The 17,379-nt window shown below is 49.6% G+C and overlaps 1 protein-coding gene across 1 annotated transcript in view; it reads right to left on the bottom strand.

Moving 5' to 3' along the window:
- The window catches only part of COL23A1 (collagen type XXIII alpha 1 chain), a 296,887-nt gene that overhangs the window by 126,823 nt on the left and 152,685 nt on the right, over positions 1-17,379 (bottom strand). The window lies entirely within an intron of this gene.

Raw genomic sequence — 17,379 nt, 5'->3', positions numbered from 1 at the left:
TGTATATTTATTTTGAGACACCCTTCTTTTGCCGTAACATTGAATGGCTCCACCCTCCACCCTGTAATTTACTTGGCCAGTCCCCCTTATGAGACATTTGAGTGTTTCCATTATTTTACTATTAAAATGGGTGCAACAGTGGGGAGGGTGTAGCTCAGTGGTAGAGAGCATGCTTAGCACGCATGAGGTCCTGGGTTCAATCCCCAGCACCTCCATTTAAATAAATAAACAAACATAATTGCCTCCCTCCACCCCCCCCAAAAGGCTCAATAAATGTCCACATGCAGACCTCAGTTTTGTCCTTAGATTTCAGCCCTGGTGCCCATCTCTGCTCAGGCCCTCCTGCTGCCTCACCCTCCACATCCGGACGCCTCCTCTCACTGGGCAGGCGTCCCCCGCCCCTCCCTCTGGAGCTGACATCACCCCAGTCCCTCTTCTCTCTTTCATTTTATCTAGCTCGGCGTTGACAGTCACAACCACTCTGTCCAAGAACCTTCAGTGGTTCCCCGCAGACAGCCTCCTGGACAGAAACCACACTCCACAGCCTGGAGATCAAGCCCCCATCTCTGGGGCCCAGACACCCCAGCTCTCATCTCCTTCCACACACCCTTCTGATTTCAAGCTCTGGTCAAAACCAAACCGCTCCCAGCTCCCTAGACACTGCTTGTCCAAGACTCTGCGTATGTGCACACGCAGATTCCATCACCAAGCCTCCCCGCCAGGGCCTGCCCACCCACGTTCCCGCTGCTCTCCTCAGACCTCTGCTCCAGCATCGCCTCTGCTCTGTCTCCTGCCCCCAACCTCTCCAGGCAGGATAGGAACCGCCCCCCCCCCCCGCATCTGGGCGCCCTGTGCACACAGTCCCGTCATGCGGCTTTCCACGTGGACTGTATTTTGGGGTGTACTTAGCAGCCGCCCCTCCTGGACCAAGACCTGGATGCGCACCACCGTTCTCTTAACCTCAACACAAATACAAAGATCAAACCAAGTATCACCCAGTAAGCACACGGTGAATGACTTAATGGGAGTGAGTCTGAGTTCTCCCCACCGACTGTGCGGGACCATGGGACCATCTCAGCTCCAGGGCATCCCAGCTGGGTGCCCCCCTTACTCTCTCCCGGCTTTCCCACTCAGGGAAGAAGGCAGGTCTGTGGAGGCCCTTGGAGGTGTTGTAGAAACAGAAGGGTAGAAAACAGTGAGCCACCCCACTCCCACCTTTCCCGGCCCATGCCCGCCAGACCCCCTCTGCGTGATGCAGCTGTTCCGAGGGGCTGCCCGCGGGGGCCTGTCGGTTTCAGCTGGATATTCAGTTCCCCCGTCTCAGAGTCTCACGTGCTCCCTGGCTTGAAAGAGAGCTTACAGGTTGTAACTCAGACTTCCGAAATGCGAGCCTCCGGCTATCAACAGGTCCGGTTAAAATACAAGAAGTGAGTTTTAGTGGTATTCTGATAATCTCACGGGAGGTTCAGTTATCCGCTCCGCTTAAGAATTTAGGGGCTGGGGTGGCACAGGGACGTATTGCATTTAAGCTTATGTTTTCCCCTCTTCTTGAAAGTTGAGGAAAGGCAAGATGTGCCCTGTTGGAGGCAGGTGTCCCCTGGAGCCTTCAGGGGCACTGCTCAGGGCACATGACCTGCACTTAATAGAATGTAAACACATGCTGGCAGTGAGGAGCCTTCAACTGCTCTTTCTAAGTCCTCAGAAGATCCCTGGGGCCTGGGGCCGCTGACAGCTGCTCGAGGAGGGAGGCTCTGGGAAGCAGCACCAGCAGAGCCCGGAGGTGGCTGCTGCCTTCTTGCTTGTCCCTCCCACCCCCTCTCTTTCTGGGTCCTTTCCTGACATCGAGGTAGCTACTGAGATGGGGCCTCTGACTCAGCCAGTGACCAGCACCCAGGGGTCTCCCTGCACCCAGCATGGCCCAGCCAGCCATCCCCCGTCACTGGCATCTGATCCCGTCACTCCCTTGCACTGAAACCTGCAGTGGCTCCCTACTGCCTGTGCCATACTTCCTTTGGAGAACAAAGGCTAAGGATGGTTTAAGGGAAGCCGTTTGTAATCAGCCAAAATGGGCGTTTACTGCAGGACTTCTCAGGGCCTTCAGTATGCTAACATCCCTTGCAGCTCTCCAAGGTGGGGACTTGCGGTGGACAGGGGTTTTGGGGGTATTAAATGTGAGATTTCCCAAAGTTGTGTGACAGTGGAACCCTTTGTCCCAGAAGACTCTCATGAGTTTGGCGTTCAGGGACACTGACTTGGGAATCACTAAAGGCTAAAATTCACATTCTTTACCAAGACAATCGAAGCCTGCATAACCTGGCCTCACCTTATTTCCTCCACACTCCCACTGCCTCAGGACTTGCTTGACAAAATTTATGCTGCCTGGAAGCCTCCTTCCTTTTCCTCCATTCGGCAAAGTCCCACTCCTCCTCCCAACATAGCTCCCAGGTCACCGCCTCCAGGAAGCCCTCTCCCACTCCCCTTCTGCATGGGGATTTTGCCGCACTCTCTCCCAACGTGACAGTTACACAGAGTCAAGGCATGCAGCGACATCTGCACTTCATCACAGTGATTCTTTAGTTTGCATTTAAAGGATAAAGCTGTAGGAAAACTTCAGCCCTCACTTCGATTGTCCGACATTCACAAGGGCTCCCAGAAGTTAACACCGCAGAGGGGGCTGGAGATTCTCCTCCCTCCCCACAGAGGGGACCTGCAGATTCTCCTCCCTCCCCACAGAGGGGACCTGCTGGCACTGCTTAAGTCATTTGTCTCTCTTTCCTGCTATTCCCCTTGGACTTTTTTTTTGTCTAGTTACAGCTGGATTTGCATCAGGTAAGTGTGCGTATAACAATATTCGGGGGGGGGGTGCAAAATGAGTGAAGGGCGTCAAAAGGTACAAACTACCAGTTACAAGATAAATAAATCTTAGGGAGGAAATGCACATTTACTGTGCTTGGGGACCACCTTTAACAGCACTGTATTGGCTATTTGAAAGTTGCTGAGAGAGTAGCTCTTAAAAGTCCTCATCACCAGAAAAAAAATTTCTGTAACTATGTCTGGTGATGGATCTTAACTAAACTGGTTACAGTGATCATTTCACAACTTATACATATATCAATCATTATCTTATACACCTAAAACTGACACCATATTAAATGTTAATTATATCTCAATTTGAAATACGTTAAGAAAACTAAATAAAATAAAAGAGTTGGCCTAGTGAAAAAGCGAACAAACAAAAACTGTATTCCCCTCTAAGTGGAAATGCCTCTGCCCTCCTGTCTGCGGGTCCCCCCAGGTGTCTTACTCATCATTTAGTGACAGGTGAGTGGCACGGAGCTGCGCACCACGTGGCTTCTCCTTGAGGCCACGGGGAGCCCAGGGTGGTGAATAAACAAGGCAGACAGCACCCTGGAGTGTGGGGACGGGCACACACAGGTGGCGGGGGCAGGGACGGCCCCATCCAGCCCTCTTGACCCTTCCTGCAGTGGAGCCGGTGACCCGGGGCCAGGACACTGGGAAGCTCTCCATCCGGGCTGATCTCAAAGGCTCCCAGAGAAGGCGTCTCAGCCTCAGGAGCCCGAGGAAGCCGTGAGTCCTGCCAGCCTCTGCTCGTGGGGGGTTTGTGGGATCCGGACCACACTTCCCGAGGCTTTGCGACCTTTGAGGTGCAAGCTCGGTTCTCCCCGTCGGTGCTGCTGGAGGGCAGGAAGGCTGGCCTTGCTCTAGGACCGAGGGTGACTGTACAGCTCATCATCCAAACCAAGGTACTTTAAGAAAGAGGCCCATGAAGAATTATTTGGGAAGGAGAGGCATAAATTGGGACCATCGCAGTATGGTGGTCACTTCAGCTACGACCAGCTTGAGGAAGGCGGCGAGGAGCAGGGGGGACTGAGACACCTGCTTGTGCACATGGATACATAAACTGTGCTCTATTTCCATACAATGGAATATCATTTGGAAATAAAAAAGGAATGACGTACAGATACACGCTACAGCATGGATGAAACTTGAAAATACGCGAAGTAAAAGAAGCCAGTCACAAAGAACCCGCAACACGAGTTCACTCACAGGGAAGCCCAGAGCAGGGAGAGCTACAGACAAAAAGCAGGTCAGCGGTTGCCCGGTGCCGGGGCGGGGGGGCTTCCGGGACACGGTGGGTGATGACTAATGGGCGTGGGCTTCTGTTCCAGGTGAATAAGGTGTTCTGAAGTTTACTGTGGTGGTGGGTGCACAGCTCTGTGAATGTCCTAAAAGCCACTGCAGTGTGAGGGGAGGGTATAGCACGAGAGCTAGAATGTGTGCTCAGTGCGCACGAGGTCCTGGGTTCAATCCCCGGTACCTCCTCTAAAAAGAAACAAACCTAACTACTTCCCCCACCTTCCCCAAAATAAAATAATTAAACAACACTTTTAAAACCCCACTGCAGTGGGTGAACTGTATAGTGAGTGGATTGCATCTCTGTAACTCACAGCAGAACCCGCCGAAAGGCTGGGTGAGCATGGGCGTGGAACCCCGTTCTGCCCATCGGGAGTCTCAGAGCACATTCTCCCATCTTCCCAACCGCGCGTCCACTGCATTTCCATCCCTCCTTCTTCTAAAACATTAAGGAAACTGCATCTGTGGAACCCATCTTACAGCCGACAAACCAACCAGCCCCAAACAGGACTGCTCATGGGCACAGGCCAGCAATGAGGAGCTGTCAGAACGTAACACAGGCAGGAACACAAGCTTGAACGGAAACTCTAAGTTCTCTGCCTTCTTGCAGCCATTCGAGGGCACAGGATGGCGGAGCACGGGTCAGACAGCATAGCTGACGCTCCGTAGACTCACAGCAGCCCCCACTGGCCCTCCTGAAGTAAGTGCGGAGGAGCCAGATCTCCGTGCTCAGGACTTCAGTCCCCGATCCCCATGCGGCTGACCGGCAGATCACCTGCCTCTCCCACCTGTGTCTGGAACCAGTTCATTCAGCCCACGAGAGGACGACTGCCAAGATGTGGCCCTGGGCAGGACTGAGGAACCACTGTCCCCACGAGAGATGGGTGACCCGTGGGGATCTGCCTGTCTGCATGGGGATCGGGGACAGAGGTCCTGAGCTTGGTCATCTGGCTTCTCATTTATCTCAGGAAGGCTATCCTGGACCTAAATAACTTTTTGGACTATTTCCTGCTGCAAATGAGCAAGGTTTGGAAAAAAAGAGTTGTATGAGGAGAGCTTCAGTCTCAAAAAACCAAAGTTAATAGTGATTTGGCAAACGGAAGCCCGGCCCGGCCTGAGGCAGTGTGGCCCTGGTGGGCTCCAGATCTGGGGTCCACATCGGAAGTGGAGACAGTGCCAAACAAGGAATAAGCAAGGCTGACCAGCAGCCGCCTGGAGGAGCTGTCAGTGAGCGTGGCCGCCCAGGGTGACGTGGCACAAATGGAACGGGACCACGGGGGGCAAATGCGATGCCCAGGACGGCACCTCGGCCCTCCCACCTGCTGCCGCATCAGCCCAACAGCAGCTCCCAGGAAGGGCCACTCACCCGGGGCTTTTCACGCCTGCACGTGTGTCAGCGAGCACCCCCACCACACACACAGCTGCACGGACGGTTCGGTAGAAGACGCCACCTCAGGAGAGGAGGCCCCAGGAGAGCAAGACCCAACCGTGTGTCCACGCAAGAGAGGAAACGCAGGGGCAGATTAAGTGAGTTCGGCCGTGTCTGGGCACAAGAGAAACACTTCCAGGGAGTCTGACCGCAATCCTGCAAGTGTGACAGCCCCCGGGCCACGCAGACGGCTCTCCAGCGCTTCGCCTCTACCACCTGGCGGGATGGGATGCTCGGAATCCTGCGCTGAGGCGTCTGTGTTTTGCAGAGAGGAAACAGACTCAGAGAGGACAGGAGCCTGAGGGTCCACAGTGGGCATGCGATGGAAAACGACTCAAATCCTGGCCTTCTGTGTATTGTTCAGTGATTTGCTGAATATGCATAAAACATTTGGCTCAAAAGAAGCCTTGGTACCAATCAGATGCTGTGGGGTGAGGGCGGTGGGTGGGAGGCGAACTGATAGCAGCCATCAATCAAGACTCTCCTTTCAACTAGTGTTCCCAGGGCGCTGAGGAGTGGGGAGGGCCCACCACCACCCTGCCCACCATGGTCACTTTGTTCCAAGACAGCAGGTGCGCAGTGTGGCCACAGATCATCAACACTTGGAGAGAAAGACCCGGGAGGGCAGAAGCGGGGCTGCAGGTGAGGAACAGAGAGGGGAGGGAACTTGCATGAAAGACAAGGGTGTCCCGAGGGCTGGGACAGGCAGGGGGTGGCCCAAGGCTCTGACACCCCCAGAGCCCGTAACCATTACCCACTCATGTCTGTCTGTCCTGCGAGGCCTGGAGCTTCCTGAGGGCAGGCCCCACGCAGGGTTCACCCGCGTCCCGTGCTTAGCCCAGGGCTGGCACACAACAGGCACCTGGCACTTGCTGTTGAGACAGCCGCTGCTGCCTGCTGTTCCCCCGGGGAAGGCCGAGGCAGGCCTCCACCCGTCTCCCAGCTCACTTCCCAAAGATCTCTAACTAATCAAGCTGTATTTATAGGACTGGTTATTATTCTGCTCCAAAGAATTAATTCATTTCCAAATCCTCGGTGTTCTGGCCAAAATGTGGTGTCCAGGTTTGTTCCAAGGACCATGTGGCCCCAAGGTTCACATCTTTGGAGAAACAGGAAAGGAGCCAGAACCAGCGTTTCTTGCTCATGGGTCAGCTCCTGGTTCCTGCGCCCATCTTGACGCGGGGGTGGTGGTGGTGGTGGTGTCGGCAGCCTCACCCTCTCAGGCAACAGGATGATGAGAGATGAAGCGAGTCCCAAGGCTACAGTAGCAGGGCTGGACATCCAAGCCCCTGGGTGTTGGGCAAGGGCTGAGGGAGTCGACGGGGCTGAAGCCCCGGCTCGGCTGTGCGGGCCTTTCAGCTCCACCCGCCCAGACTCTCCCCACTTCGCCGCAGGCACTCCGGGCTCCTGCCCAGCGCAGTTTGCCGTGGACTTCAAAGGAGCAGGGCAGCTGAGCATCTGGGGCTTCCCTGGTGTCCACTGAGCTAATGCCAAAGATGCAGACTGCGGGGTCACCTGTCGCTCGGGTGGAGGCTGTCTGGGACCAGCCCGCCCTGCCCTGTGCCAGCTGGGCCCACGGGCTCCAGGGAGGGGTGTGCTGAGCTTCTGGGGCCGCGGCCAGGCTGGCAGGACCACTGAAGACCTGCCTGGCCATTTATAGAACATGAACCCTGGGCAGGACAATGACTATCTTCGAACCACAGTTTCCATGTGAAGATGAAGGCAGAAACTGGACTGATTTAGTTATAAACTAAGGGATGCGAAGGAGTGCTAGCAACGACTAGAAGCTGGCAACAAGCAGAGCAGGATTCTCCCCTCGAGCCTTCAGAGGGAGCATGGCCCTGCGGATGCCTGGATTTCAGACTTCCAGCCTCAAGAAATGAGAAAACACACCTTTGTTGTTTTAAGCCACCAAGGTCATGGCACTTGGTTGTGGCAGTTCTGGGAAACTAACACCCACAGCAACAGGGTCTTGGCAGATGTGACTGCATTAAATCTATCGAGATGGGGACTATGTGCTGCATTATCCACAGGGACCCAATGTAACTCCAGAAGGAAACAGCCCTGCTGACATCTTGATTTTAAGACCCATTTGGGACCCCTGACCTCCAGAACTGTAAGAGGATAAATCTGGGTTGTTTTAAGCCACCAAGGTAATGGCAATTGGCTATCGCAGCCCCAGGAAGTGAACACGATTAAATTAAGCCACTTGACAGTGCTGGTGTACACTGGAGGCAACTGAGTCCACCCTGATGGGTCTATACCAGGCGAGGCTGCTCCACCTCCCCATGTGGTTTGTTAAGAAGTGCAGGCTCCTAGACTATACTACAAAGGTACAGTAATCAAAACAGTATGGCACCGGCAAAAACCAGACGCACAGATCAATGGAACAGAGTAGCGAGCCCAGAGACACACCCACACACGTACGGTTAACCAGTCTACGACAGAAGAGGGAAGAATGAAGAAAGTCTCTTCAATAGTGGTGCTGGGTAAACTGGACAGCTATATGTAAAAGAATAACATTAGAACATTTTCTCATAACATATACAAAAATAAACTCAGAGTGGATTAAAGCTCTAAATGTAAGACTGGGAACCATAAAACTCCTAGAAGAAAACAGAGGTGGAACAGTCTTTGACATAAACTACAGCAATGTTTTTTTTGGATCTGTCTCCTACAGCAAAGGAAATAAAAGCAAAAATGAACAAATGGGACCTAATTAAACTTAAAAGCGGTTGCACAGTAAAGGAAACCCACAACAAAATGAAAAGACAACTTACTGAGTGGGAGAAAATATTTGCTAATGTTATGATCAGCAAGGGGTTAATATCCAAAATATATAAACAGCTCATACAACTCAATATTAAAAAAAAAACCCAATTAAAAAATGGGCAGAAGACCTGAACAGACATTTTTACAAAGAAGACTTACAGATGGCCAACAGGCACATGAAAAGATGTTCAACATCACCAATTATCAAAGAAATGCAAATCAAAGCCGCAAGGAAGGGGAGGGTATAGCTCAGTGGTAGAACGCAAGCTTAGCATGCATGAGGTCCTAGGTTCAATCCCCAGTACCTCCATTACAGAAAAAGAAAATTAAATAAACTTAATTACCTCCCTTACCCCTGCCAAAAAAAACCCAGCCTGCAACAAGATACCATCTCATAGCTGTCAGAATGACTATCCTCAAAAAGACCACAGATAATAAATGTTGGCAGGGATGTGGAGAAAAGGGAACCCCTGTACACCACTGGTGGGAACGTAAACTGGTACAGCCACTGTGGAAAAGTGTGGAGGTTCCTCAAAACTAAAACCAAAACTACCATATGAACCAGCAATTCCACTCCTGGGTGTGTACCCGAAAAAAAAAAAAAAAAAAAGAAAGAAAACACTCATTTAAAAAGATACCTTACTTCAATGTTCACAGCAACACTATTTACAATAGCCAAGACATGGAAACAACCTAAATGTCCATCGACAGATGACTGGTTAAAGAAGAGGTGGTATATTTATACAATGGAATACTACTCAGCCATAAAAAAGAATAAAATAACACCATTTGCAGCAACATGGATGGACCTGGAGACTGTCATTCTAAGTGAAGTAAGTCAGAAAGAGAAAGAAAAATACCATATGATATCACTTACAACTGGAATCTAAAAAAAGACAGAAATGAACTTATTTACAAAACAGAAATGGACTCATGGACCTAGAAAACAAGCTTATTGTCACCAGGAGGGAAAAGGGGTGGGAAGGGATAAATTGGGAGTTTGAGGTTTGCAAATAGTAACTACTATGAATAAGATAAACAACAAGTTTCTTCTGTGTAGCACAGGGAACTATATTCAATATCTGGTAGTAACCTATAGTGAAAAAGAATATGAAAAGGAATGTGTGTACGTACATGTATGGCTGAAACATGATGCTGTGCACCAGAAACTGACACAACATTGTAAACTAACCATACTTCAGGAAAGAAAGAAAAAAAGAAACATGCTATGACGTTCAAATGTGAAAAAAGCTTACTGTGCTTTCATGTAACTTTATGGGTGAAAGTCAACCAGAAAAGAAAAAAAGAAAGAAAAATTCTTTTTGCATTAAAAAATGCTCCCAGAGTTGAAATGATTCCTTTAACATTGTTAAATATGAGATAATATTATAAAGATGAGTTTATTTTTGGTTTCTACTTTCAAGATTTTAGTTCCAATGAAATCTTCTGTTTACTCTTTACTATGAAATTAAAAGACCTTTGGCTGGGCCCCCTTGTTCTGACATAACAGGACCTCCAAGTGTGCCTTTTTCTGCAGGTGAGTCTCTCTCTCTAGACCATGGGCTCTTGGGGCAAGTAGTAATGTTTTCATCATTATCCCTGGGACCCAGGCTGGTAACCATAGAGGAGAGAGATTGGGAGTCAAAGGAAGGGCCAGGGCCCTGGGAGGGAAAAGGAGGTAAAGATAGAGATGAAGAATCCTGAAGATGCTAATTATCTCCCGGATCCAGCCATGCCTGAAGCCAGCACAGCCTGGGCCTTTGAGTTTCATGAGCCAGCATCTTCTCTATTTTATTAAAGCCAGTCTCTCTCATTTGTAACTGAACTGTCTCTCTTATCTGATCTCTAGGAACATGGGAGGGAACAGCTGACGGCAGAATGAACAAGACCCCAGCCTCTGTGTGGGAGAGGCCCAGGAGGCTCATGGGAAGCCCGGAAAACATAGGCTGTGTTCCTCGTTTTAAAACAACAAATGCAAACAAAAACCAGAGATGGTTTTTAAACCCAGAGCATCAAAAGGAGGCAGATGTGAAGGGCTGCTGTATAAACACACTTATCTAAAAAATGATAGGAAAGTGTCCAGAGCCACCAGACTGCAGAGCTGGTCTCCAAGGGAAAACTGACTGACATGACTTTTATCAAAATGACACTAAAACACATTGTTCCCATCTCCTCCTGCTCAGCTGTCTCAGGATCCGCTGCACATCCATCCCTGGGATTCTGGGGACTCAGGTCCTAGTGCTGTGCCAGCACACAGGTGGAGTTAATAAATATTGGGTAATAACTAATAAATATGATAAATACATGGCTAAACGAATGAACAAGCATGAAGGATCAGAGCTCAGCTGGAATGCCTCTGTCTTTTTAAAAATTTAATTTTAGGGGGTGGAGGGTAGAGCTCAGTGGCGGAGTGTGTGCTTGGCGTGCATGAGGTCCTGGGTTCAATCGCCAGTGCCTCTGTTAAGGCGAAAAGATTTTCAAGTTTAAAGAAAAGTTAATTTTAAATTTACACGAAGTAAAATTCATTCTTTTGGTCCACAGTTCTGTGTTTTGACAAATGAATGGCCACGTGACCACGATGACAATCAAGGCACAGAGTAGTCTTCTATCACCCCCCAAAACCCCTTGTCCTATCCTAGCCCTCGCCCTTCATCTCTGGCAACCCCTGATGTGCTCTCTGTCCCTGTGGTTTTTAACCAACTGTGGCAAAATGTTCATCACATAAAACTTACCATTTTAACTGTGTTTTAGCGTGTGATTCCATGGCATGAAGCATATTCACAATGTTGTGCAACCATCACCACAGCCTATTTCCAGAACTTTATCATCACCCCAAATAGAAATCCTATCCCCATTAAATAATGACTCCTCACTCTCCTTTCCCCCAGCCCCTGGCAGCCACCGTGTGACTTCTGTCTCGATGCATCTGACCCCACTGGGAACCTCACGTAAGGGGAATCACACAGTATTTGTTTTTTCGTGTCTGGCTTATTTCACTTAACGTAATGTCCTCAAGGTGCATCCATGTTGTGGCACGTGTCAGAAATTCCTTCCTTTTTAAGGCTGAATAATATTCTGTTCGAAGGATGGAACACATTTGGTTAATCCATTCACCTACTGGTGGGCACTTGGGTTGTCCCCACCATTTTGATGCTGTGAATCGCGCTGCTATGAATGGAGGTACGTATGTATCTGTTTCAGTCCCTGCTTTCAATGACCATCCCTACCATTCTTCCTTTTATAGGTCATACAAATGGAAGCATACGAGATGTAGTCTGACTCGGTTTTGAGTCCAGCTTCTTTATCTCAGCCTGGTGTGCTCGACATTGATTCACCCATGCGGCTGCATGTATCAGCAGTTTATTCCTTTTCATTGCTGGATGGGAGTGCATGGAATGGATGTACCATGGTTGGTTTTTCTATTTTCCACCTGAAGGGCATTTGAGTCATCTCTCATTTTTGGTGATGCTGAATGACGCTGCCACGAACATTTGCATGCAGGTTTTTGTGTAAATACAAACTTTCATTCTTCTTGGGTGAACACTTAAGAGAGGGATTGTGGAGGCACGTGAGAAGTAGGTGTTTATCGTTGTAAGACACTGCCTTCCAAAACTGCTTTGCTAAGTAGCTGCACCGTCTTGAATCCCCACCAGCAGGGTGCGAGAGTTCTAGGTGCTCCACATCCTTGCCAACACTTGATATTGTCAGTTGCCTCTGTCTTTTTCAAACCCATAAAGTACCCATTAATTCTCATATCTAAGTAATTGAGTAATTACAGTGGTAAGAAGTGAGTGAATGAAGGAAAACTACAACTTACTACTACAAGTAAAACACACGTCAAACCATTACTGTGTGCCAGGCTTGGTCCTCACAGCTTTTCAAGTATTAGCTCATTTAACACTTACATTATCCCAGCTTACTACACCGGAGCCCTAGACCCCGAGAGAAGAAATAACCCGCCCTAGGGGTGGCTGGTAATGGCTGACCCACCACGTCCTGTGCCTCCCTCACATACAGACAGTGCTAACGAACGCGGCTTCTCCCTCCTCCCCTTGCAGAGTTTAAATACATCGTCTCCGCTGTTGCAACACCCCTCCGGAGCAGGGTTATCCTCCCCAGTTTAGAAGTGAAGTGCACCCCCAGGGAGAGGCACGGCCCCGTAGCCGGGGTCCACCTGCCTCCCGAGGCCCGGTCCCTTTCCACGGCCCCCCAGGTTTACCATGTGCAGACCGCTGCTTTCAGACCCCAGGCCTGAGCATCCAGTTTGTCCTCCAGAAACAAAGGCCGAGCCCCTCCAGGTGTCTGAGCCTCGGAGCCCCGAGTGGTCCCTGTGACTCCTGGAGGGGACGCCTCTCAAATGTGCAGCCATTGTTTGCAGACGCCTCCCTGCCTGCACCAACTCAGCCCGACATCTGCAACGCCTTCCAAGAAAGACACTGTGAGGCCACAGGAAAGAAAAGAACAAGCGCTTCTGTGAAAACGCCCCAAGGTCCGCAGGTGCCTTCCAGCCTTTCGAGGCAACCCAGGAAGTGCCAGACGTGGGAGGCCGCCACCGAGCCACAGAGCCACAGGCTCAGCCCACTTCTCCCAGCCACAGCCACAGAGAATGTGAGGCTTTTCTGAGGGGACGTTCAAAGGGTCTTTTCTTGCCTCCGGGGAGGTTCCCGGAGACAGAAAGGCAGAGAAGACAGAGGCTCAGACTGGGGTGTCATGCAGCCCGTGTCTCCCCAGGGCCCTCCACTCACTCCGCCTCCATTCGTGTGGTGAGTGGTCAGAGCCAGAAGATCCAGTGGCCACTCACTGAAAGCCTGCTGTGTGCCAGGCAGGGTCTGCCTCCAAGCCCCGTGGGGCACCATGCCCATCAGAAGAGTGCCATCCTGCTGCACGTTGGCACCTTTGTCAAATGTTAGGTCATAATGATCACCATCATCATTCAGTCGTTCATTTACTTCATTTAATAACAAAGGACCACAGTCCAGTGAGGGTCATGGAGGTGGGTGCAGTGCGGCCAGCCGGGAGAGGTCGGCACCAGGTTTGTGGTGGCACCTGAGGGAGGAATCAGCTCTGTGGGGCAATGCACACTTCATGGGAGAAGAGACTCCTGAGCTATGTCTGCACGGAGGAGAAGTTGGCCAGCAAGAAAAGGTAGCAAAAATAACATGTGCAAAGGCACTGAGGTATGAAATGACAAGAAAGGTTTGGGGAAATACAGATCATTCCTTAGGTGGGAGTATGCGGTAAGGGAGGGGGCATGAGATGAGTCCAGACCAGCCCCTCTGTTGGCTCCAGTGACCCCTGATCCCCACCACACACAGTAGGCACTTCATACTGTAAGGGGCACAAAGATACTGATAACTAGAACCCTTACTTCTTCCATCCCTCAGAGAGGCAGACGCTCACGTGATACTGAGGATGGAGAGACTCTCGAGGTTCACCTGCATTTCCTCAGACGTTTCTTGTTATTTCAGGCCTCAGTGCCTTTGCATATGTTATTCTTTCTACCTTTTCCTCCCCAGGGGAATGCCATGGGGTGTGGACCAGCTGTGACTCTCTCTCTCTCCCCACAGGAAAATGCACAGGGATGCTGATGGGAGGATGAAGTCCCTATGCTGCTAACCTTGATTTTGCTTTAATTTAGAAAAGAAAAGGAAATCATTCTCAAACCCTGGTCCTTTCACTATTACTGATGCCACATCACCAATGGTGTCCCCACACCAGGTGTCTCTGTCTTGGTGGTCCCTTCCCGAGCTTGACACCCTGTGCCTCCCTTGAAGCCTGTCTTAACTTCTCCCATGGTCACCGCAGGCCACAAGCCCTGGCCACAAGCAGCCCGAGGGCCAGAAGGGCCTGTGTGGCCTGCAGAAGGTCCGTGTCTGTGTTTGCTCTGGGAAACTGGGATGGATGAATCACGGCCCTATTCCGAAGCCACCTGCACCCTGATGGTTCTGCTGCTTGGTTTTGTGAGTCAGTAAATTCCCCCTTTTACTCAAGCTAGTTTAAGTTGTTGTATGTTCCAAGACTTCTGATTAATACAGCTCTGTTCTTGTTTAGATTACTCTCTAAACACACCACGATTCAATTTTTGTATTTCCTTTCTGACCCGATAGTTATTTAAGAGAGTGTTTTAAAATCCCCAGATGGTGAAGTTTTTATATGTTTAAGCACTTTTGTTATTCATGAAGAATAGAAATAGACAAGTCCTTTACCCTAAATTATTAAAAAAAAACCCCAGAAAGTATCACAAACCACAATCCAACATGCTGAGACACTGCAAGCGCCCCCACGCAGGTCAGGAACTCGGTGGGGGGGGGGACCACCACCACTGTTATTGAACAGTTTTCCGGAAGGCTATGAGAAAGGAAGGAACGCCAATCTTGGAGTGGAGCATGAAAGATAATAATTATTTTTACACTGTATGATTTGATACCTCAGATCATGAGAACAGCCTAAAAACTACTAGAAATTAGAAGAGAATATACTAAAATAGATGGATGTACATTTAATATATAGAAGTCAGTGCCATTTCCACACACAAATAATAACCACTTAAGAGGCACAGTGGAAAACTTTTCCACGTACGACAGATACAAGAAAAGGATGAGACGCCGATGAGTAAACTCAACGAGAAAACAAAGCATCTCTGAGAAGACTCTACTGACGGACACCGAGAATGCAAATGTGCCGGAAAGCGACCTTGTTCTTGGAGAGCTAAGCAGATATTTAACACCGGAAAGACGCTTCGTCTCCTTCAATTAATCTTGAAATTGATGGGATACCAGCCACCACTTCCACACTCTCATTCTGGAACTTAAAGTAATACTGGGGTTCACGTGGAGAAAACACATCAAATAGCTCTGAGAATTCTGAAGGGGAGTAAGGAGTGACCAGGAGCCCAAGAAGACGTTTAAAGCATGTTACAAAGCTGCAATAATTAAAAGTTCGGCAGAAAGATGGAAAAGACGTGCTTTGCCCTACTCCTCCTGCTAAGGACAGCGAATCACCCAGCGTATCACATATGTATATGTGCAAAGCTCGTCTTACTGTGCTTTGCTTTATGCAAAGCTCGTTTTATTGTGCTTTGCTTTATTGCGCTTCACAGACACTGAGTTTTTTACAAATTGAAGGTTTGTGCCAACCCTGCATCAAGCAAGTCTATGAACACCATTTTTTTCTAAACGCATTTGCTCACCTCATGTCTCTGGGTCACATTTTCCTAAGTCTCGCAGTATTGCAAACTTTTTCATTATTATTCCATTGGTTTTGGTGGTCTGTGATTGGCGATCTTTGATGTTATTATTGCAAAGAAAAAGAAATTACAACTCGCTGAAGGCTCAGATGATGGTTACCACATTTTAGCAGTAAAGTATTTTATATTTTAATTAAGGCGTGTACATTGTTGTGGTTGTTTTTTAGCCATAATGCTAACGCACGCTTAATAGATTAGCTTACTGGAAACCTAACTTTCATATGCACTGGGAAGCCAGGAAGTTCGTGTGACTTGCTTTATTGCAATATCCACTTTATTGCAACGGCCTGGAAGTGAGCCTGTACTGTCCCCAAGGTCTGCCTGCACACGAGGAAGACTCTGGAAGGTGGAGAGAAGCAGCAGGCTAGTTAGGGACCTTGGGGCCAGAGAAATGACAGACAAATAAGTCCACTTTTATGTGGGTTTATTTTTTAGGGGGGGTCTCATGCTGTAACCAAGCAGGACCCTGTGGGATCTTCCTGGGACAGACCCCTCGCCTGTCCTCTGCTGCAGCTCCTCTCTGAAGCACCCGGATAATAGTATCTCATGCACATTTCCTGAGCTTTTCAGATGCTAAAAACCACCACCAAGTGGAAGAAATTAACCTCCCAATGATCATAAGCACGGAGCCCCCAGACCTTCTGGCGCCTAAGGATTGATGATGTTGACCACCCTTTTACCTCAACATCAGCCAATCAGAGGATTGCGCACGAGCTGACCACGCACCCTGGGACACCCCAAACTCACCTTGGCTTTAAAAATGCTTTGCTGGAACCCTTCAGGGAGTTCAGGGTTTGGGGGGGCATGAGCCACCTGTCCTTGCTCGGCCCTGCAATAAACTTTTCTCGGCTCCAAACTCTGATATTTTGGTTTGTTTGGCCTCCCTTGGGCACATGAACTTGCATTTGGTAACAGTATTTTCCAAACTGGGTGCCTGGGTGTTGGAAAAGCCAATGACTCAGAAACACCAATGGATGCAAACAAAAAAGTCATCCAGCAAAGCCTGCTCTCTTTAGCCTCCAGCCAAAGGGCCAGAAAAAGGAAGCCGTACAGGACAGAACTTCTTGGGAATAACTGCTCCACACCGGGCACGTAACACAGAACAAACTGAGGTCCCACTCCTACCTGCCTCTGCAAGGCAGAGTCGGGGGCAGCCTGCCCCTTTGTCAGACCGCAGCATGGGGCCCTGCCCCCACAGGGGTGGCATCAAAGGAGCCAAATGAGGAGCTGGGACTTTCATCCTCCTGCCATGTGGTAATGAGGCCAGACCCCAAGGGGTCAGTGGAAGCCACATGGGGAGCAATAAGGAGGCACTCCAGCCCCTCCCAGCTAGAGGGTATCAGAGGAGGCTGAGTGGAGAGCCAGAACTCCCACCGCCTCCCAGGAGTAACTCAGAGCCCGTCCCTATCTCGGGTGTTATGGAGGCTGAGTGGAAAACGTGGACCTCCATTTCCACTTGAAAATAGCAAGGTGGCACCTCCTGCCCTCTACCCATCAGCATGGGGTCTGAGGAGACCAGCTAAAACACAAGATTTAAATAAGACCCCAAGTCTCATAACATAATAACCCAAATGTCCAGGATCCAACTAATAACCACTCATCAGCCCAAGAATCAGGAAAACCTCGACCTGAGGGAGAAAAGGCAATCAACAAATGTGAACACTGACAGGACATGGATGTCAGAATGATCTGACAAAGATTTTTAAACAGCCATCACAAAAATGCTTTGATGAGCAATTACGAACACACTTGAAGCCAATGAAAAAATAAAGTCTCG

Source organism: Vicugna pacos, chromosome 22 (genome assembly GCF_048564905.1).
Source record: "Vicugna pacos chromosome 22, VicPac4, whole genome shotgun sequence".
NCBI lineage: Eukaryota > Metazoa > Chordata > Mammalia > Artiodactyla > Camelidae > Vicugna > Vicugna pacos.
The sequence above is the reverse complement of the archived record's forward strand: the minus strand, read 5'-3'. Positions and strand labels throughout refer to the sequence as shown.